The following is a 23806-nucleotide window of genomic DNA, read 5'->3' on the forward strand; positions in this document are numbered from 1 at the left end:
TGAGATCAACGGTTAGCTCATTACCATAAGAGGGTGGGGTCAGTGGTTAGCTCATTATCAAAAGAGGGTGGGGTCAACAGTCAGCTCATTCCCATAAGAGAGTGGGATCAACGGTTAGCTCATTACCATAAGAGGGTGGGGTCAACAGTCAGCTCACTTCCATAAGGGGGTGGGATCAACGGTCAGCTCATTCCCATAAGAGGGTGGGGTCAACAGTCAGCTCATTCCCATAAGAGGGTGGGGTCATCAGTCAGCTCATTCCCATAAGAGGGTGGGGTCAACAGTCAGCTCATTACCATAAGAGGGTGGGGTCAACCGACAGCTTATTCCCTTATGAAGGTTAGTCAGAAGTCAGCTCCTTATTATAGAAAAGTGGGGTCAACAGTCAGCTCATTTTCATAAGAGGGTGGGGTCAGCAGTCAGCTCATTTTCATAAGAGGGTGGGGTCAGCAGTCAGCTCATTACCATAAGAGGGTGGGGTCAGCAGTCAGCTCATTACCATAAGAGGGTGGGGACAGCAGTCAGCTCATTACCATAAGAGGGTGGGGTCAGCAGTCAGCTAATTACCATAAAAGTGTGGGCTCAACAGTCAGCTCATTATCATAAGAGGGTGGGGTTCGAAATCAGCTAATTATCCTAAAACAGTCACATCATTTTAGAGAGGGTGGGGTTACAATGACAGGTTACATCTTTTATAAAGCTGAAAGCAGATAACAAAGGATCCACCATTAATTTAAAAAAAAAAGTGATAAGGACAGTTCAGTGACATTATTCCTGCACAGGTCACAGAGCATGACCACAACACTCTCTTTGGTCAATAAGCGATAGACACTGCTCATCTCCTCCCCCTTCCTGCCCATTGACCTCAATGTGTGATGGAACAACCCACCTTTTCCCCTCTCCATATTCGGTGACCTCTGCACAGGTCACAGAGCATGACCACAAAATTCTCTTAGGTCAATAAGCAATGGTGACAGCTAATCTTTTCCCCCTTTATGCCCATTAAACTCTGCACAAATGACAGGATATGCTCAAAACACTGTACCCTAGAAGTCAATGAGTGATGAAACAAACCCCCTTCTCCCCATCCATACTCAGTGACCTCTTCACAGAACACAGAGCATAGGGTTGCCACCTGGCCGGTATTTTTATATTAAAAATACTGGCAATGCAATAGCCGGCATACATCCAACCAATCCTCCAACTCCCAGAATGTTGCACCATAACCTATACAAGTGTTTCCCAACCAGGGGTGCCTCCAGCTGTTGCAAAACTACAACTCCCAGCTTACCCGGACAGCCAAGTTGTAGTTTTGCAACAGCTGGAGGCACTCCTGGTTGGGAAACCACTGACCTATACTATATACTACTATATAGTCCAACATGGTGGGAGTTGTAGTTTTGCAACAGCTGGAGGCACCCCTGGTTGGGAAACCACTGACCTATACTATATACTACTATATAGTCCAACATGGTGGGAGTTGTAGTTTTGCAACAGCTGCAGGTACCCCTGGTTGGGAAACCACTGACCTATACTATATAGTCCAACATGCTGGGAGTTGTAGTTTTGCAACAGCTGGAGGCACCCCTGGTTGGGAAACACTGACCTATACTATATACTACTAAATAGAGGTGTCAACAAAGAGCACTGTGGTCTAGACAGAAAGGAAATTCAAAAAGAAAAGAACTTCCTGTGGAGCATACAGCAGCTAAGTACTGGAAGGATAAAGATTTTTGAATAGAAGTCATTTACAAATCTGTTTGTAACTTTCTGACACCAGTTGATTTAAAATAAAAAATAAAAAATAATAATAATAATAAAAAAAAATTCCAGCAGAGTTCCCCTTTAATAGAAATTAGAATGAAAAGTACAAAACAGAAAATAAAAGATGAAAAGAAATAAGTAATAAATAGAAGTAGCGATGAATTCCATCAGAACCCCGCCACCCTGCCAGTCCTAGGATCTGGAGTCCTCTCCTCTGTATGTCTCAGTCGCCTCTTCTCTTCTGTCAGAAATACTTGAAAGCGACGTTCCACGTGTTCAGCGAAACAAGCGCAAAGCGAGGATCGGCGGAGTGAAGAAAACGCCTGCGCAGCACATGAATTTTTCAGCCTTCATCCATAATATAAGGTAGGATGAATCGTCGGCTTCTCACACGTCTCAGAGACATAATCAATACTTCACATCATCAGGACAGCGCCGGACGGCCACGGCAACTGATGGATTCTCTACGTTCTTCTAACAAGTTAATGAATGTACAAACAAACGAAAAACAACTTTCCCTGGAGAAGAGCGATCGCTGCTCGTTGGCCTGCGAGGAAAAAATATCTCTAGTATGATTAAAGGGGTTATCCAGGAAAAAAAACTGTTTTTATATATATCAACTGGCTCCAGAAAGTTAATCAGATTTGTATATTACTTCTATTAAAAAAATCTTAATCCTTTCAGTACTTATAAGCTTCTGAAGTTAAGGTTGTTCTTTTCTGTCTAAGTGCTCTCTGATGACACCTGTCTCGGGAACCGCCCAGTTTAGAAGAGATTTGCTATGGGGATTTGCTTCTGAACTGAGCGGTTCCCGAGACACGTGTCAGCAGAGAGCACTTGGACAGAAAAGAACAACCTTAACTTCAGCAGCTCATAAGTACTGAAAGGATTAAGATTTTTTTAATAGAAGTAATTTACAAATCTGTTTCACTTTCTGGACCCAGTTGATTTATAAAAAATAGTTTTTTTCCTGGATAACCCCTTTAAATCCAGCGATCTTCAAACTGTGGCCCTCCAGCTGTTGCAAAACTACAACTCCCAGCATGCCCGGACAGCCAACGGGGATTGTAGTTTTGCAACATCTGGGGGGCCACAGTTTGAAGACCACTGATTAAATCCATAAAGGGGTACTCCAAAGAAAACAAAATGTTCACAAATCAACTGGTGCTAGAAAGTTATACAGATTTGTAAATTACTTCAATCTAAAAAACGTAATCCTTCCAGTACTTATCAGCTGCTGTATGCTCCACAGGAAGTTGTGTCGTTCTTTCCAGTCTGACCACAGTGCTCTCTGCTGACACCTCTGTCCATTTTAGGAACTGTCCGGAGCAGGAGAGGTTTGCTATGGGGACTTTCTCCTACTCTGGACAGTTCCTTAAATGGACAGAGGTGTCAGCAGAGAGCACTGTGGTCAGACAGAAAAGAAATTCAAAAAGAAAAGAACCTACACACACAAAGCAGCTGATAAGTAGTGGAAGGATTAAGATTTTTTAATAGAAGTAATTTACAAATCTGTTTAATTTTCTGGAGCCAGTTGATATATAAAAATGTTTTTCCTGGATAACCCCTTTAAATCCAGCGATCTTCAAACTGTGGCCCTCCAGCTGTTGCAAAACTACAACTCCCAGCATGCCCGGACAGCCATTGGCTGTCCGGGCATGCTGGGAATTGTAGTTTTGCAACAACTGGAGGGCCACAGTTTGAAGACCACTGATTAAATCCAGAGAAAACAAAATGTTTACAAATCAACTGGTGCTAGAAAGTTATACAGATTTGTAAATTACTTCCATATAAAAAACGTAATCCTTCCAGTACTTATCAGCTGCTGTATGCTCCACAGGAAGTTGTGTCGTTTTTTCCAGTCTGACCACAGTGCTCTTTGCTGACACCTCTGTCCATGTCAGGAACTGTCCAGAGTAGGAGCAAATCCCCAGAGAAAACCTCTCCTGCTCTGGACAGTTCCTGAAACGGACAGAGGTGTCAGCAGAGATCACTGTGCTCGGACTGGAAAAAAGTACACAACTTCCTTTGGAGCATACAGCAGCTGATAAGTACTGGAAGGATTAGGATTTTTGCATAGAAGTAGTTTACAATTCTGTATAACTTTCTGGCACCAGTTGATTTGAAAATATTTTTTTTTCCTCTGGAGTGCCCCTTTAATGGGTTAAAGTGAAGCGTATCGCTAGTGAATGAATCAGCTTTATTTAGAAGTATTGCAAATAGCTCGGATTAGTTTTTTTATATATCAACTGGCTCCAGAAAGTTAAACAGATTTGTAAATTACATCTATTAAAAAATCTCAATCCTTTCAGTACTTATGAGCTTCTGAAGTTGAGTTGTTCTTTTCTGTCTGATGACACATGTCTCGGGAACCGCCCAGTTTAGAAGAAAATCCCCATAGCAAATCTCTTCTAAACTGGGCGGTTCCACGTGTCATCAGAGAGCACTTAGACAGAAAAGAACAACCTTAACTTCAGAAGCTCATAAGTACTGAAAGGATTAAGATTTTTTAATAGAAGTAATTTACAAATCTGTTTAACTTTCTGGAGCCAGTTGATATGTAAAAAAAAAGTTTTTTCCTGGAATACCCCTTTAACAGCTGCTGTATGCACCAGAGGAAGTGCTCTCTGCTGACACCTCTGTCCATGTCAGGAACTGTCTTGAGCAGGAGAGGTTTGCTATGGGGATTTGCTCCTACTCTGGACAGTTCCTTAAATGGACAGAGGTGTCAGCAGAGAGCACTGTGGTCAGACAGAAAAGAAATTCAAAAAGAAAAGAACCTACACACACAAAGCAGCTGATAAGTAGTGGAAGGATTAAGATGTTTTTAATAGAAGTAATTTACAAATCTGTTTAATTTTCTGGAGCCAGTTGATATATAGAAAAAAAGTTTTTTTTTCCTGGATAACCCCTTTAAATTTTTTTTATTATTATTATTTTTTTTAAATCAACTGGTGCCAGAAAGTTAAACAGATTAGTAAATTACATCTATTTAAAAATCTTAATCCTGCCACTACTTAACAGCTGCCGTATGCCCCACAGGAAGTTCTTTTCTTTTTTAATTTCTTTTCTGTCTGACCACAGTGCTCTCTGCTGACACCTCTGTCCATTTTAGGAACTGTCCAGAGCAGGAGAGGTTTGCTATGGGGATTTGCTCCTGCTCTGGACAGTTCCTGATACGGACAGAGGTGTCAGCAGAGAGCACTGGGGTCAGAAAGAAAATAAATTCAAAAAGAAAAGAACTTCTGTGGAACATACAGCAGCTGATAAGTAGTGGAAGGATTAAGATTTTTAAATAGAAGTAATTTAATAATCTGTTTAACTTTCTGGCACCAGCTGATTTAAAAAAAAAAAATTTCAGCGGAGTACCCCTTTAATGATCACAAGAGTGCGGTAAGGTTCTCCTCTGCAGGTCTCTAGTGACCACTAAATAGTCAGGAGAGGCCAAAGAGGAAAACACAATTCCAGTTCAGACATTATCCAGGAGCAAGTAAATATTGTTATAAAAACCCAGGAAAGGGCAGGGGCTTCTGTCATTTTGACAGGAGTCCCTGCTCCTTTTACAGCAGGGGTCTCAAACTCCAATTATTTGCCTTTCTCCTAATTTATTTTCCTCCTTGTAAATGTTTAATGCCTCTTCACTACCTTCTTGTCTCAGTAGTTTTAATCCAGTCTTTTTATAATTTATAGCCGCCCTTATAGTTTTATTTAACCGCAATGGTTTTTTCGTGCTTCCCATTTGTTTTATTCCCATAAGGTTTATATCGTTCACAGGATCTATTTAGGATGATCTTAAAAATGTCCTATTTAGTTTGCGTACTTTTACTTTTGAAGTCATTGTCCTATTTTATGCCAATGAGGTCTTTACTTTACTACTAAACAAATAAGAAAATTTAAGCTGAAAGGTATTATATGTTGCGGTCCCTATTACCTAGGTGACCCCCCCCCCACACACACAACCTGTGTTTTCGATACCTTTTACAGCCTATTGGTCTAAAAGTGTCCCCTATTGTCACGAATCGGCTGGCAGGAGGTGGATCCTCTGTGCCAGAGAGGGATTGGCGTGGACCGTGCTAGTGGACCGGTTCTAAGTCACTACTGGTTTTCACCAGAGCCCGCCGCAAAGCGGGATGGTCTTGCAGCGGCGGTAGCAACCAGGTCGTATCCACTAGCAACGGCTCAACCTCTCTGACTGCTGAAGATAGGCGCGGTACAAGGGAGTAGACAGAAGCAAGGTCGGACGTAGCAGAAGGTCGGGGCAGGCAGCAAGGATCGTAGTCAATATGGCAATAGCAGGAGGTCTGGAACACAGGCTAGGAACACACTGGGAAACGCTTTCACTGGCACAATGGCAACAAGATCCGGCAAGGAAGGGAAGGGGAAGTGAGGTTATATAGGGAAGTGCACAGGTGAATTCACTAATTAGAACCAGGCGCCAATCAGCGGCACACTGGCCCTTTAAATCGCAGAGACCCGGCGCGCGCGCGCCCTAGGGAGCGGGGCCGCGCGCGCCGGGACAAGACCGACGGAGAGCGAGTCAGGTACGGGAGCCGGGATGCGCATCGCGAGCGGGCGCCTGCCGCATAGCGAATCGCATCCCGGCTGGAAGCGGTATTGCAGCGCACCCGGTTAGCAGGTCTGACCGGGGCGCTGCAATTGCGAGAATGTTGCGAGCGCTCCGGGGAGGAGCGGGGACCCGGAGCGCTCGGCGTAACACCTATCTTGTTGAGTAACTGTTCTGAACCCACCAAAAATCCATTTGTTTTGGGATCTTAGTCCTGTACTTCCTGGTTGTACTGGTTGAACAGCTGCTTAGTACTACAATTCCCAGAATGCATTGCCTCTTTCCCTCAGCTCTTCATCACAGTCCTCCCACCCGGCCTACACCCCTCCCACAGCACTTCTGCCAGTTCCCCGTCCATAGCTGCTGCAGTACATCTCATTTCTCAGCACAATCAGTGAGGTTGCAGCACCTGCTGTAATCATTCCCTGTCTGCTCCTCTGCCTGAACGTTGCATACGGGAAGTGGCAAAGTATGGATTGCGCTCAGCAGCTGACACCATCAATGGCCTTCGTTGTTGTTTACTTACGTCCAATTTGTAACTCTACAATAATGGCTATCCTGTTCTTATGTAACCACTGGCACCACCGCTACCCTTGTAGCCAATGTGCCATGGGGTCCATGATATTTCCATGGTCTTGCAACACCCTTGTAACAAATATATTCTGGCACGGTAATGGGGAATCTAATAGCTCTTGTGGATGCATGTTCAGCCTTTCTCTAGATCTGTGTTTTCCAAACAGTGTGCCTCCAGCTGTTGCAAATCTACAACCCCCAACCCCTCCAGCTGTTGCAAATCTGCAACCCCCAACTGGCAATGCAATGGCCGGTATTTATCCAATCAATCCTCCAACTCCCAGAATGTTGCTCCATAACCTATACCAGTGTTTCCCAACCCGGGGTGCCTCCAGCTGTTGCAAAACTACAACTCCCGGCATGCCCGGACAGCCGTGGGCTGTCCGGGCATGCCGGGAGTTGTAGTTTTGCAACAGCTGGAGGCACCCCTGGTTGGGAAACACTGACCTGTACACTATATACCACTACATAGTCCAACATGCTGGGGGTTGTACTTTTGCAACAGCTGGAGGCACCTTGGCTGGAAAACACTGGTCTAAATGTTGTAGGGGCGCAGCAGCGCCAGTCAGCAATGATTAGACGTCATTTTAACTCTTTACTGATTTCATGGTACGAGAACAATGGCGGCGAACTGTATGACGGTATTAGAAACTGTAACTCAGTGTTTGTTCAGGATAACAGTCTCGTGAAGTGAGTGACAAACCATATCTCGGCTCGGCAGTAAACAGTCTCTGAAGTGAACAGCAAACAGTGTGTTAACTGGATAGCAAATAGTCTAGATAGCTGGAGAGAGATGACTTAAGCCGCCATGTTTTACAGTCATTCCGCGTCCAAACTTTCGGTATAGTATTTTTTCCGGGGGGGGATTCAAATCAACTAGTACCAGAAAGTTCTACAGATTTGTAAATTACTTCTATATAAAAATCTTAATCCTTCCAGTACTTATCAGCTGCTGTATTCTCCAGAGGAAGTTGTGTAGTTCTTTCCAGTCTGACCACTGTGCTCTCTGATGACACCTCTGTCCATGTCAGGAACTGTCCAGAGTACAAGCAAATCCCCATAGAAAACCTTTCCTGACACGGACAGAGGTGTCAGCAGAGAGCACTGTGTTCAGACTGGAAAGAACCACACAACTTCCTGTGGAGCATACAGCAGCTGATAAGTACTGGAAGGATTAAGATTTTTATATAGAAGTAATTTACAAATCTGTAGAACTTTCTGGCACCAGCTGATTTGAAAACTTTTTTTTTTTCTTCTGGAGTACTCCTTTAATTTCACAACAGTTAAAGGGGTACTCCACTGGAAAACATTTTTTTCTTTTAAATCAACTGGTGCCAGAAAGATAAACAGATTTGTAAATTACTTCTATTAAAAAATCTTAATCCTTCCAGTACTTATCAGCTGCTGTTATGATCCACAGGAAGTTCTTTTCTTTTTGAATTTCCTTTCTGTCTGACCACAGTGCTCTCTGCTGACACCTCTGACCATTTAAGGAACTGTCCAGAGTAGGAGCAAATCCCCAGAGCAAACCTATCCTGCTCCGGACAGTTCCTGATATGGACAGAGGTGTCAGCAGAGAGCACTGTGGTCAGACAGAAAATAACTACACAACTTCCTCTGCAGCATACAGCAGCTGATAAGTACTGGAAGGATTAAAAATTTTAATTTACTAATCTGTTTAACAGTTGATTTAAAGGGGTACTCCGGCGCTAAGACATCTTATCCCCTATCCCCGTGATCTTGCATGCAGCACCCCGTTAAAATCAGTCCCCGGAGCGTGTTGGCTCCGGGTCTGATTACTGGCGATCACGGGGACGGAGCATTGTGACATCACGGCTCCGCCCCCGTGTGACGTCACGCTCCGCCCCCTCAATGCAAGCCTATGGGAGGGGGCGTGACAGCTGTCACGCCCCCTCCCATAGGCTTGCATTGAGGGGGCGGAGTCGTGACGTCACAATACTCCGGCCCCGTGATTGCCAGTAATCAGATCTGGAGCAAACACGCTCTGGGGAATGATTCTAACGGGGTGCTGCTTGTAAGATCACAGGGGTCCCCAGCGGCGGATAGGGGATAAGATGTCTTAGCGCCGAAGTACCCCTTTAAAAAACAATTTCCACGGGAGTACCCCTTTAAAGGGATAGGTGCCTTACCACTTCTTTAGGTGGGTGTCATGGGAGGCTACAGTGTGACTAGCTTATTCATTGGGGGTACAGTTGGGCAACATAGGAATGAAGCTGTAGAATTAGGGGGTCTGTAGCGTTGTAATGACACATGGTCCTTGTGTCACGTGACTGATGTGCGGTCCCCATCGTTTGCCGATGACTCTGCGTTCTTCTTTACTTTCTAGGAGTGGTTCCCATTTGGAGACTGTCTAATCCCGGTGTCGCCGCCGATCTCCATGCACTTGGGATGGGTAAACAGAGCGGAGTAAGAATCGGTTCCATCCAAACGTCTTCTGTCCAAGAATGAACAAAGAATTGAGAATTTTACTTGGCGAACGCAGGTTGAATGTTAATGGGCAGAATTGAGGAAGTCTCCAGATCCCCGATGTAATTATTCTACATTCACATTAATTGTTCCAAGCAGATGACATTAATGACTTTGAGATATGAAGAGCGCCAAGGAAGGCGCCGGAGATCAGCGCCATGAAGGAGTCAGGTCATTTCTATAATCATCCTTTTGACATCTCAAATGCTTAATGTAATGAGATTAACACTTCGTAGCTTTCCAGGACTAATTACGCTTGTACTTACAGATCTGAATGGAAATCGTCACAAACACTTTTCCCATTCAATTCAATTTGATTCACGTTTTATGCAACTCACACAAAGCTGTTTAAATCCTTAAATGTTCTGGCACCGGGGCCCTAAAGTTCCCTAGGAGCGAATAATTTCACCTCATTGCCCCAGTCTGCACATACCAGTGACCCTGACCCTAATGTATCACATACCAGTGACCCTGACCCTAATGTATCACATACCAGTGACCCTGACCCTAATGTATCACATACCAGTGACCCTGACCCTAATGTATCACATACCAGTGACCCTGACCCTGATGTATCCCGCCCCATTCTGCACATACCAGTGACCCTGACCCTAATGTATCCCGCCCCAGTCTGCACATACCAGTGACCCTGACCCTAATGTATCCTGCCCCAGTCTGCACATACCAGTGACCCTGACCCTAATGTATCCCACCCCAGTCTGCACATATCAGTGACCCTGACCCTAATGTATCCCGCCCCAGTCTGCACATATCAGTGACCCTGACCCTAATGTATCCTGCCCCAGTCTGCACATACCAGTGACCCTGACCCTAATGTATCCTGCCCCAGTCTGCACATACCAGTGACCCTGACCCTAATGTATCCCGCCCCAGTCTGCACATATCAGTGACCCTGACCCTAATGTATCCCGCCCCAGTCTGCACATACCAGTGACCCTGACCCTAATGTATCCCGCCCCAGTCTGGACATACCAGTGACCCTGACCCTAATGTATCCCGCCCCAGTCTGCACATACCAGTGACCCTGACCCTAATGTATCCCGCCCCAGTCTGCACATACCAGTGACCCTGACCCTAATGTATCCCGCCCCAGTCTGGACATACCAGTGACCCTGACCCTAATGTATCCCGCCCCAGTCTGCACATACCAGTGACCCTGACCCTAATGTATCCCGCCCCAGTCTGCACATACCAGTGACCCTGATGTATCCCGCCCAAGTCTGCACATACCAGAGACCCTGACCCTAATGTATCCCGCCCCAGTCTGCACATACCAGTGACCCTGACCCTAATGTATCCCGCCCCAGTCTGCACATACCAGTGACCCTAACCCTAATGTATCCCGCCCCAGTCTGCACATACCAGTGACCCTGACCCTAATGTATCCCGCCCCAGTCTGCACATACCAGTGACCCTGACCCTAATGTATCCCGCCCCAGTCTGCACATACCAGTGACCCTAACCCTAATGTATCCCGCCCCAGTCTGCACATACCAGTGACCCTGACCCTAATGTATCCCGCCCCAGTCTGCACATACCAGTGACCCTGATGTATCCCGCCCCAGTCTGCACATACCAGTGACCCTGACCCTAATGTATCCCGCCCCAGTCTGGACATACCAGTGACCCTGACCCTAATGGATCCTGCCCCAGTCTGCACATACCAGTGACCCTGACCCTAATGTATCCCGCCCCAGTCTGCACATACCAGTGACCCTGATGTATCCCGCCCCAGTCTGCACATACCAGTGACCCTGACCCTAATGTATCCTGCCCCAGTCTGCACATACCAGTGACCCTGACCCTAATGTATCCCGCCCCAGTCTGCACATACCAGAGACCCTGACCCTAATGTATCCTGCCCCAGTCTGCACATACCAGTGACCCTGACCCTAATGTATCCCGCCCCAGTCTGCACATACCAGTGACCCTGACCCTAGTGTATCCCGCCCCAGTCTGCACATACCAGTGACCCTGACCCTAATGTATCCCGCCCCAGTCTGGACATACCAGTGACCCTGACCCTAATGAATCCCGCCCCAGTCTGCACATACCAGTGACCCTGACCCTAATGTATCCCGCCCCAGTCTGCACATACCAGTGACCCTGACCCTAATGAATCCCGCCCCAGTCTGCACATACCAGTGACCCTGACCCTAATGTATCTCGCCCCAGTCTGCACATACCAGTGACCCTGACCCTAATGAATCCCGCCCCAGTCTGCACATACCAGTGACCCTGACCCTAATGAATCCCGCCCCAGTCTGGACATACCAGTGACCCTGACCCTAATGTATCCCGCCCCAGTCTGCACATACCAGTGACCCTGACCCTAATGTATCTCGCCCCAGTCTGCACATACCAGTGACCCTGACCCTAATGTATCCTGCCCCAGTCTGGACATACCAGTGACCCTGACCCTAATGTATTCCGCCCCAGTCTGGAATTGTGGGTCCCTGTTATTTATTACTATTTAATGGTTATACCTGATTGATAATCCAGGGGTATAGAGGGTGTAACATAATCATGGGACCCCATAACAAAACCCAGCGTGGGATCCTATACCATAATGCACACAGTGATGTCACAGTAATGGACTAATGCACACAGTGATGCCATAGTAATGGACTAATGCACACAGTGATGTCACAGTAATGGACTAATGCACACAGTGATGTCACAGTAATGGACTAATGCACACGGTGATGTCACAGTAATGGACTAATGCACACGGTGATGTCACAGTAATGGACTAATGCACACGGTGATGTCACAGTAATGGACTAATGCACACTGTGTTGTCACAGTAATGGACTAATGTACACCACAGTGATGTCACAGTAATGGACTAATGCACACAGTGATGTCACAGTAATGGACTAATGTACACCACATTGATGTCACAGTAATGGACTAATGCACACAGTGATGTCCTAGTAATAGACTATTGCACACAGTAATGTCACAATAATGGTCTAATGTGCAGAGTGATGTCATAGTAATTGACTAATGTGCAGAGAGATGTCATAGTAATGGACTAATGCACACAGTGATGTCATAGTAATGGACTAATGCACACAGTGATGTCATAGTAATGGACTAATGCACACAGTGATGTCACAGTAATGGACTAATGCACACAGTGATGTCACAGTAATGGACTAATGCACACTGTGTTGTCATAGTAATGGACTAATGCACACAGTGATGTCACAGTAATGGACTAATGCACACGGTGATGTCACAGTAATGGACTAATGCACACGGTGATGTCACAGTAATGGACTAATGCACACGGTGATGTCACAGTAATGGACTAATGCACACGGTGATGTCACAGTAATGGACTAATGCACACGTGATGTCACAGTAATGGACTAATGCACACCACAGTGATGTCACAGTAATGGACTAATACACACCACAGTGATGTCACAGTAATGGACTAATGCACACAGTGATGTCACAGCAATGGACTAATGCACACGGTGATGTCACAGTAATGGACTAATGCACACGGTGTTGTCATAGTAATGGACTAATGCACACCACAGTGATGTCACAGTAATGGACTAATGCACACAGTGATGTCACAGTAATGGACTAATGCACACTGTGTTGTCATAGTAATGGACTAATGCACACAGTGATGTCACAGTAATGGACTAATGTACACCACAGTGATGTCACAGTAATGGACTAATGCACACAGTGATGTCACCGTAATGGCCTAATGTACACCACATTGATGTCACAGTAATGGACTAATGCACACAGTGATGTCCTAGTAATAGACTATTGCACACAGTAATGTCACAATAATGGTCTAATGTGCAGAGTGATGTCATAGTAATTGACTAATGTGCAGAGAGATGTCATAGTAATGGACTAATGCACACAGTGATGTCATAGTAATGGACTAATGCACACAGTGATGTCATAGTAATAGACTAATGCACACAGTGATGTCACAGTAATGGACTAATGCACACAGTGATGTCACAGTAATGGACTAATGCACACGGTGATGTCATAGTAATGGACTAATGCACACAGTGATGTCACATTAAGGGATTAATGCACACAGTGATGTCACAGTAATGGACTAATGCACACTGTGTTGTCATAGTAATGGACTAATGCACACAGTGTTGTCACAGTAATGGACTAATGCACACCACAGTGATGTCACAGTAATGCACTAATGCACACAGTGATGTCACAGTAATGGACTAATACACACCACAGTGATGTCATAGTAATGGACTAATGCACACAGTGATGTCACAGCAATGGACTAATGCACACGGTGATGTCACAGTAATGGACTAATGCACACGGTGTTGTCATAGTAATGGACTAATGCACACGGTGTTGTCACAGTAATGGACTAATGCACACCACAGTGATGTCACAGTAATGGACTAATGCACACAGTGATGTCACAGTAATAGACTAATACACACCACAGTGATGTCATAGTAATGGACTAATGCACACTGTGTTGTCATAGTAATGGACTAATGCACACAGTGATGTCACAGTAATGGACTAATGCACACAGTGATGTCACAGTAATGGACTAATGCACACGTGATGTCACAGTAATGGACTAATGCACACGTGATGTCACAGTAATGGACTAATGCACACCACAGTGATGTCACAGTAATGGACTAATACACACTACAGTGATGTCACAGTAATGGACTAATGCACACAGTGATGTCACAGCAATGGACTAATGCACACGGTGATGTCACAGTAATGGACTAATGCACACGGTGTTGTCATAGTAATGGACTAATGCACACCACAGTGATGTCACAGTAATGGACTAATGCACACAGTGATGTCACAGTAATGGACTAATGCACACTGTGTTGTCATAGTAATGGACTAATGCACACAGTGATGTCACAGTAATGGACTAATGTACACCACAGTGATGTCACAGTAATGGACTAATGCACACAGTGATGTCACCGTAATGGCCTAATGTACACCACATTGATGTCACAGTAATGGACTAATGCACACAGTGATGTCCTAGTAATAGACTATTGCACACAGTAATGTCACAATAATGGTCTAATGTGCAGAGTGATGTCATAGTAATTGACTAATGTGCAGAGAGATGTCATAGTAATGGACTAATGCACACAGTGATGTCATAGTAATGGACTAATGCACACAGTGATGTCATAGTAATAGACTAATGCACACAGTGATGTCACAGTAATGGACTAATGCACACAGTGATGTCACAGTAATGGACTAATGCACACGGTGATGTCATAGTAATGGACTAATGCACACAGTGATGTCACATTAAGGGATTAATGCACACAGTGATGTCACAGTAATGGACTAATGCACACTGTGTTGTCATAGTAATGGACTAATGCACACAGTGTTGTCACAGTAATGGACTAATGCACACCACAGTGATGTCACAGTAATGCACTAATGCACACAGTGATGTCACAGTAATGGACTAATACACACCACAGTGATGTCATAGTAATGGACTAATGCACACAGTGATGTCACAGCAATGGACTAATGCACACGGTGTTGTCATAGTAATGGACTAATGCACACGGTGTTGTCACAGTAATGGACTAATGCACACCACAGTGATGTCACAGTAATGGACTAATGCACACAGTGATGTCACAGTAATAGACTAATACACACCACAGTGATGTCATAGTAATGGACTAATGCACACTGTGTTGTCATAGTAATGGACTAATGCACACAGTGATGTCACAGTAATGGACTAATGCACACAGTGATGTCACAGTAATGGACTAATGCACACGTGATGTCACAGTAATGGACTAATGCACACGGTGATGTCACAGTAATGGACTAATGCACACGGTGTTGTCATAGTAATGGACTAATGCACACAGTGTTGTCACAGTAATGGACTAATGCACACCACAGTGATGTCACAGTAATGGACTAATGCACACAGTGATGTCACAGTAATGGACTAATACACACCACAGTGATGTCATAGTAATGGACTAATGCACACGGTGATGTCACAGCAATGGACTAATGCACACGGTGATGTCACAGTAATGGACTAATGCACACGGTGTTGTCATAGTAATGGACTAATGCACACAGTGTTGTCACAGTAATGGACTAATGCACACCACAGTGATGTCACAGTAATGGACTAATGCACACAGTGATGTCACAGTAATGGACTAATACACACCACAGTGATGTCATAGTAATGGACAAATGCACACAGTGATGTCACAGCAATGGACTTATGCACACAGTGATGTCACAGTAATGGACTAATGCACACAGTGATGTCACAGTAATGGATTAATGTACACCACAGTGATGTCACAGTAATGGACTAATGCACACAGTGATGTCACAGTAATGGACTAATGTACACCACATTGATGTCACAGTAATGGACTAATGCACACAGTGATGTCCTAGTAATAGACTATTGCACACAGTAATGTCACAATAATGGTCTAATGTGCAGAGTGATGTCATAGTAATTGACTAATGTGCAGAGAGATGTCATAGTAATGGACTAATGCACACAGTGATGTCATAGTAATGGACTAATGCACACAGTGATGTGATAGTAATAGACTAATGCACACAGTGATGTGATAGTAATAGACTAATGCACACAGTGATGTGATAGTAATAGACTTATGCACACAGTGATGTCACAGTAATAGATTAATTAGCACAGTGATGTTATAGTAATGGACTAATGGACACAGTGATGTCCTAGTAATAGACTAATGCACAGAGGGATGTCATAATAACAGACTAATATGCACAGTGATCTAATAGTAACAGACTAATGTTCAGAGTGATGTCACAGTACAGGGGTCATTCACAGTGATGTCATACTGTCAGATTTGAGAATGATGCACACAGTGACATCACAGCAGTAGAAGACAAAAAGTATTGATGCCTCAGTTCAGGAGTAATGCACACAGCAGGGACACCCTCCATTTGCCACATTAAAGTGAACAATAAGTGAAAGAATATCTCATTGATGGGAATATTGGCTGGCAGACCGAGGCCTTTGTAGATTTCCTTCAAAGGCCCGAGCAGATGCCAGACATCCCTGATCTCCAGACACCCAGACACATCACTGTGCTGCATGAGGTACCTGCTGACAGTCCTGTGCTGCCCCGGGACGCCTCCAGCACATAGAGAATAAATTGTAATCACGTCCTGATAGATGATCACAGAACCCGAACGTACAAGCGCAAAACGTGTGGCATCTGCTAATATCCGAACATGTGCGAATATACGAATGGACAGGACAGAAAGCTTTCTAGGGATATTTTTTTTTATACTAGAACAGTGTTTCCTAACCAGGGTGCCTCCAGCTGTTGCAAAACTACAACTCCCAGTATGCCCGGACAGCCAACAGCTGTCCGGGCATGCTGGGAGTTGTAGTTTTGCGACAGCTGGAGTCACACTGTTTGGAAAACACTGCCCTAACCTCAAAAAAATGTAAATACATTTTTTTGTTAATCACCCCGCCCCCTCATTTTCTAATTTTATGTAATATGTGGTGTCCAGGTACCGTATTGTATACGTTACCTGTATAGAGGTCCCCATAGCCAGAGTCCCTAGGACGTCGGGGTCCCTCTTTTGTAGATCTCTCCTTGTCACCTCTCACTTAGTCAATAAGTATATAGCAGTTTTATTTAATATTTATATAATTTTAAGTATAAAAATGTATATATTTAGTTATCTACCTGTTCAGCGTAGCAGGACCTGCGGGTCACGTGATGAGGTTAGAACTCTATGGTTTTGCTACAGGACCTTTGGAGGTTCCCGTGACGTGTTCACCCACAATGCACTGTAACGGTGAGTGACAGTCGTTACGGACCAATCCAAAACGGCCGGCCCCTGCCCATATAAGGGATCCGCGCCATCTTGATCCCTCTCTTGGGTTGCTGACTCTGGAAGAGGTAGGACCTCCGCAGCTTACAAGACAATTTACTAGGCCAAAGCCTTGCGGCCGCGGCCTCTAACATAGCGGATAGACTATGCAATTCCCCGCTACTCATCGCAAGATCACTGGACCTCAATATTCCCCTAAATCCAGCGGATCTCTGCTATACGATTCTTCACAAGCCAAATTGGGCTTATATGATCCCAACCGACTGTGTCAATCGCTGCTCAAGCCTGATGTAAAGAGACTCTGTTATCTGGACTATTACTATTACTTCATGCACAGAAACTCCTCAGTAAAAGTTCCTGCAAGTTTTCAGTTAACAGCGGTTGTGGGCAATCCTTTATTTCTGCATCACCTATTGGTCTTGGGAAGGGTGGCAATGGGCCTATCAAGAAACACAGCATTTAACCCTCACCCTGGCGTCACGAGTGACAAGGGTTAACAGCGCCCTTAACTATCCTGCACAACGACACCCCAACTACCCTACACCCCCACAAGGCTTGCCACATAATCCAGCCACCACAAATATAATATATAATAAAACAACATATAAATTATCACCCTATGTGAAATTGTCAGAAGTATTAAAATATCGCGTTGATGATCCCGCATGGTAAGCGGCGTAAAAGTAAAGAAAAAATACCTAAGTGCAGATTTTTTGTCCCTTTACAAGGCAGGAACAAAAAAAATGAATAAAAAGCTATTTAAAGGTTCCATATTAACATAAATGGTAGCGTAAAACTACAGATAAATACACAAAAAATAAGCCCCCCCCCCCCCCATACAGCCACGTATTCGGAAAATTAAGAAAGTTATAGGGGTCAGAAGAGGACAATTTTAAGTATACTCATTTTCTTAAAAAAGAGGTAAAATGTTTTAAAAAGTAGTAAAATAAACTAACACCTATATAAATTGGGTATTGTTGTAATCGACCTGTGGAATAAAGATAACGGGGGAGATTTATTAAAACCCGTCCCGAGGAAAAGTTACTGAGTTGCCCATAGCAACCAATCAGATCGCTGCTTTCATTTTGCAGAGGCCTTGTTAAAAATGAAAGAAGCGATCTGATTGGTTGCTATGGGCAACTGGGCAACTTTTCCTCTGGACAGGTTTTGATAAATCCCCCCAAAAAGCCTACAAAATCTACTTTGAAAAGCCTTAGTAAATGAGACCCATTGGGGGAGATTTATCAAAACCCGTCCAGAGGAAAAGTTGCCCAGTTGCCCATAGCAACCAATCAGATTGCTGCTTTCATTTTTAACAAGGCCTCTGCAAAATGAAAGAAGCGAGCTGATTGGTTGCTATTGGCACAGGTTTTGATAAATCTCCCCCTTTGTTTCGCGTGCCAGAATTTCTGATTTAAAAAAATTTAAAAAAACTATACTAGCCCTCTAAAAAAAATAAACTATGTTTTGAGAAAAAAACTAAAAAATTTACCAATGTTTCCACATAAAATGGATAACTCTGGATAACCGGAAAATCAGAGCAAGTAAAACGGAGGGAAATGCGCCAAATGCAGGTTACTATAGTAAATACCATGGAAAAATACCTGTCGGAAAGAAAAACCCACAAAGAAAACTCCCCTCTTAGTAAATGAGGCCCAAGGTGTCACTTTTACCATAAAATGCACTACACAGAGATGAATCCTCCAAAAGTGGCAAAATTGCCCCCCAAGTATATTTTTTTCTTAGTTTTTTTTTTTTTTTTTGTAGATTTTGTTATAAAATGAGGGATGTCATAAAACCAATTGTTTACCCCAAATTCTGACCCTGCCATCTGAATGTCACAACTGGAGAGGAGACAGCGTTCCACTGTGATGTGATCTTCTTCTGCTGCTGTAGCCCATCTGTTTCAAGGTTGGACATGTTGTGTGATCAGAGATGATATTCTGCAGACCTTGGTTGTAACTAGTGGTAATTTAAAGGGGTACTCCGGTAGAAAACAATTTTATTTTTTAAATCAACTGGTGCTAGAAAGTTAAACAGATTTGTAAATTACTTCCATTTAAAAATCTTAATCCTTCCAGTACTTATCAGCTGCTGTATACTATAGAGGAAGTTCTTTTCTTTTTGAATTTCCTTTCTGTCTGACCACAGTGCTCTCTGCTGACACCTCTGTCCATGTCAGGAACTGTCCAGAGCAGGATAGGTTTGCAGTGATTTGCTCCTACTCTGGACAGTTCCTGACATGTCAGCAGAGAGCACTGTGGTCAGACTTAAAAGAACTTCCTGTAGAGCATACAGCAGCTGATAAGTACTGGAAGGATTAAAAAGGAGTAATTTACAAATCTGTTTAACTTTCTGGCACCAGTTGATTTAAAAAAGAATTGTATTCTCCTGGAGTACCCATTTAAGTTACTATTGTTTTCTTGACCCAGTCTGCCCATTCTCCTCTGCAACCAAGGATATTTTTTTTTGACAATTCTTTGTAAACCCTAGATGAGTGTGAAAATCTCAGTAGAACAGCAGATTATGAAATACTCAGACCGGCTCGTCTGACACCAACAACCATGTTACATTCACAGTCTTTAAAGGGGTACTCCACTGCTAGACATCTTATCCCCTATCCAAAGGTCATAACTGTGGTGGCCCTGTAGGGGAGGTGTTGCCCCGTACCCTTGCTGCCCTTTCCGTGTCCCCTGGGCCCCTTGTACTTATATATTCTGCATTGTAATGTCTTATAAAACGTTATGTTGCTTTAAGAGTTATACCATGTGATGTGTCATGTGATTGTTACCCAGGAGGTACCAGTGACCAGGTGACCCCAAGAGTGACCTATGGGCTCCCTACTAGTCTCCCCATATAACCCCTGGGTGGAGCTTCTCTCTCTTCTGCTGAGGTCCAGTGCAGTCTTGTCTAGTCTGTGTGTCCAGAGTGTTGGAGACCTCAAAGTCCAGTCCTGCAGCCGCCATCAAGTCAAGTAAGATAAAGTCACAGCTTTATGAGTCCAGTCAGTCCCTGTCATCTGTCAAGTCAGCGTGGTCTGCATTCAATTGTCTAGTCCTACTACAAGTCCCAGCAAGTCCTTAATGTCTCTGCGTCACTGGTCACCCCCTTGAGCACTGGCTGAACTGTATAGACTTTACCATCTGTCTACCCTCAGTAAAGCTACCGTTATCTGTAACTTGGCATCAGAATCATTATAGCCCCTGTGCCTAGCCCAGGATACAGCGGTATACCTTCGGGGGGTTTTAGGCTAAACTACGCCCTGGCGTCACGAATACAAGGGGTTAATGCCATCTGCCCCTAGGGTAACAACATCTGCCCTCCACCACATCTACATGCCTTTAATGAGTGGCTGCCATGTCATTGGCTGATTGGCTATTTGTGCTAACAAGCGATAGAACAGGTGTACCTAATAAAATGGCCTATAACCTATAATGCTTTGTGTAATGTTGTAAAGTTCCTGATTGTTTCACAATATCCACATCTGAAACCCGACACCTAGAACAGCCCCTGCTCCACCGCGCGCCTCTCGAGGAAGATTAGCAGAGAAACAATTAACTTATTAAAAGTGGATACCGTATGTTTCAGATCAGCAAAAAGTGAACTGCACTGGGGCCAAAATCGCTGAATTTGCTGAGTATTACGACAAACTCATGAATAAACATTAGGAAATAGATGGGATTACTATACAACATGGGAGACGTACTGTATCTAGACACCAAGGTACTCTAAGAAGGTTCCTCAATCAGGGACCTCACCAGATCGGATCTACATAAAACAGTGTTTCCCAACCAGGGTGTCTCCAGCTGTTTCAAAACTACAACTCCCAGCATCCCCGGACAGCATGTCCTCCCTGCACTCCTCACTGCAGCAGCACTACCATCCCCTCTCCTTGCCCCCGCACTAACTATTCTCTACACCTGCCTGCTGGACAGTAAAATCATACTTTACCATGACGTTGGTACAGCGGCAGGATGCCTGAAACACTCAGGGCAATCTCCGCAGCTCAAGAGTCACGTGATCAGGACCGGCCCAAGACTGGGTCCAGGAGTGAAATAACTCCCGCACAGTACTTAGGCCCTGTCAGGTTGAGTCCCTCTGTGTCCTTGGGGCCCTCCTGCAGTGTCTCCCCCATAGTAATATATATTATGTATAGTGTTATGTGTGTTATGTATAAAAGACCTTTAAGGACCTTTTGAGTTAGTCACATGATAATGTGTTCACATGATGTGTTTGTTACCCAGAGAGCACCAGCTAACCAGGTGACCTGCAGCTTGACCTATGGGCTTCTGGCTCATCCCCCCCTTTATAAGAGGGGCAGCCATTACAATCTCTCTCTTACCACACGCTTCCTGCTGAGGAACAGTAAAGACCAGACGTCTCAGGGTCAGTGTCCAGCACATCTGGAGGCCTCAAGCCACCTACAGCCACATGTCAGTAAGTCGTCATCTATGTCTGCTGTCACTACCTACAGTCTATAGTCAAGTCTATTATAGTCAGCGTGGCTGTCCTAAAGTCACTACAAGTCCCAGCAAGCTGCGAGGTCCTTCTGTGTTACCGGTCACCTCTCTGGGATCCCGGCCTAGTGTAAAGACTATTTCCATCTGTCTACCTCAGTAAAGCTACCGTTAACCCTAACCTGGCCTTGGACTATTATTGCCCTGCCTAACCTTGGGATAGCGGTACTACCATTTGGCTGGTTACCGGGAAAACCACACCCTGGCGTCACGAACATTTAGGGGTTAATACCATCTGCCCCATACACCTCATCTTCACACCCTGTGGCGCACAACACATACATACACAGAAACAAACCTACATGTAAACGTACAAGCATACAGTATATACATACAGGGGGAGCGTTATCAAGACCTGTGTGTGTATATATATATATATATATATATATATATACATGTGGGAATTCGCCAAGTTCATCATGGCGCTGCCGCTTCTTCGTACCGTGCCCATTGCCTTGCAGCACCAGCACATATATACAGTGCAACACAACCCCAGACATCAGTATATACACGTATAACATTACGATATACAGAGATATTCTCTGACCACTTAAAGTGACAGGTGATTATTTATAGGAGGACGTTGTCAGTGAGAAGACGTCCTGTAACCGAGACGGCGTGACCCCCCGGATGACTCTCATATCTATACGATACCTTCTGTAAACTGAAGCCGCCATGTGAGATATAGAGGAGATCCCATCAGCGCCGTCTCCTCCACATTAACCTTGGAAGCTTTTCTGTCATTATTCCGTCACTGAAACCTATTTTATTGGCTCGGAATAAAGATCAGACATTGAGCCCCGTGCAGAACGTTCTGCGTCTTGTGATATAATCGATGGCGTGCGGACGGCTCTGCGCTCTGCAGGCGGCGCGGACACATCTGAGGCTCTAAGTGCCGTTTATTGATCAGAGATATCTCCGCTCCGTGACCTCCTGCCCGGCGGGTGACGCTCCTGGAGGTCTCAGCGCTGTCATTTTCCACGCGCTTCGGCTGTTCGAAGATTTTCATTAAAACCTAATAAACTATTGTAATTAAAACGCGAGATGAAAGAATCCATAATTCTCTATCGAAAGAAGGAAGAAAAAAAAGATTTGATCAATGTCTGAATTACGAAGCCGCCGCGCGCTCTGCCAAATAATAGGGAACCAAGGGCTCCCGGATGAACATTACTCCACTTTACTTATAAGAGAAAAAAGATGATCACAGAAAGGTAAATAATGGGATGTAGAGCAGCGATCGCCAACCTGTTGGAAAACTACAACTCCCAGCATGCCCTGAAAGCACAAGACCAGTGTTTCCCAACCAGAGTTCTTCCAGCTGTTGCTAAACTACAACTCCCACCATGTTAGACTATTTTGTAGTATATAGAATAGGTCGATGTTTCCCAACCAGGGTGCCTCCAGCTGTTGCAAAACTACAACTCCCAGCATGTTAGACTATTTTGTAGTATATAGAATAGGTCAGTGTTTCCCAACCAGGGTGCCTCCAGCTGTTGCAAAACTACAACTCCCAGCATGTTAGACCATTTAGTAGTATATAGAATAGGTCAGTGTTTCCCAACCAGGGGTGCCTCCAGCTGTTGCAAAACTACAACTCCCAGCATGTTAGACTATTTAGTAGTATATAGAATAGGTTAGTGTTTCCCAACCAGGGGTGCCTCCGGCTGTTGCAAAACTACAACTTCCAGCATGCCCGGACAGCCGTTGGCTGTCCGGGCATGCTGGGAGTTGTAGTTTTGCAACAGCTGGAGGCTCTCTGGTTGGGAAACACTGGTATAGGTTATGGTGCAACTTTCCGGAAGGTGGAGGATTAGATGGATAAATACCGGCAATGCAATGGCCGGTATTTATCCAACCAATCTTCCAACTTCCGGCAGGGTGGCCAAAATATCGACTGTGCCTGTAAAATACCGGCCAGGTGGTGACCCTACTTGAAAGCCTAAGGGCAGTGATTCCCAAC

At 44.6% G+C, this 23806-nt stretch overlaps 1 long non-coding RNA gene across 1 annotated transcript; it reads left to right on the forward strand.

Moving 5' to 3' along the window:
* Window positions 1-72: 72 nt before the first annotated feature.
* Window positions 73-9782, forward strand: LOC130283860 (uncharacterized). Its single transcript, XR_008846868.1, has 3 exons — window positions 73-113; window positions 2013-2130; window positions 9249-9782. It is a non-coding gene; the product is annotated as an uncharacterized LOC130283860 (long non-coding RNA).
* Window positions 9783-23806: the final 14024 nt, after the last annotated feature.

Source organism: Hyla sarda, chromosome 8, assembly GCF_029499605.1.
Source record: "Hyla sarda isolate aHylSar1 chromosome 8, aHylSar1.hap1, whole genome shotgun sequence".
In the NCBI taxonomy this organism is placed as follows: Eukaryota; Metazoa; Chordata; class Amphibia; order Anura; family Hylidae; genus Hyla; species Hyla sarda.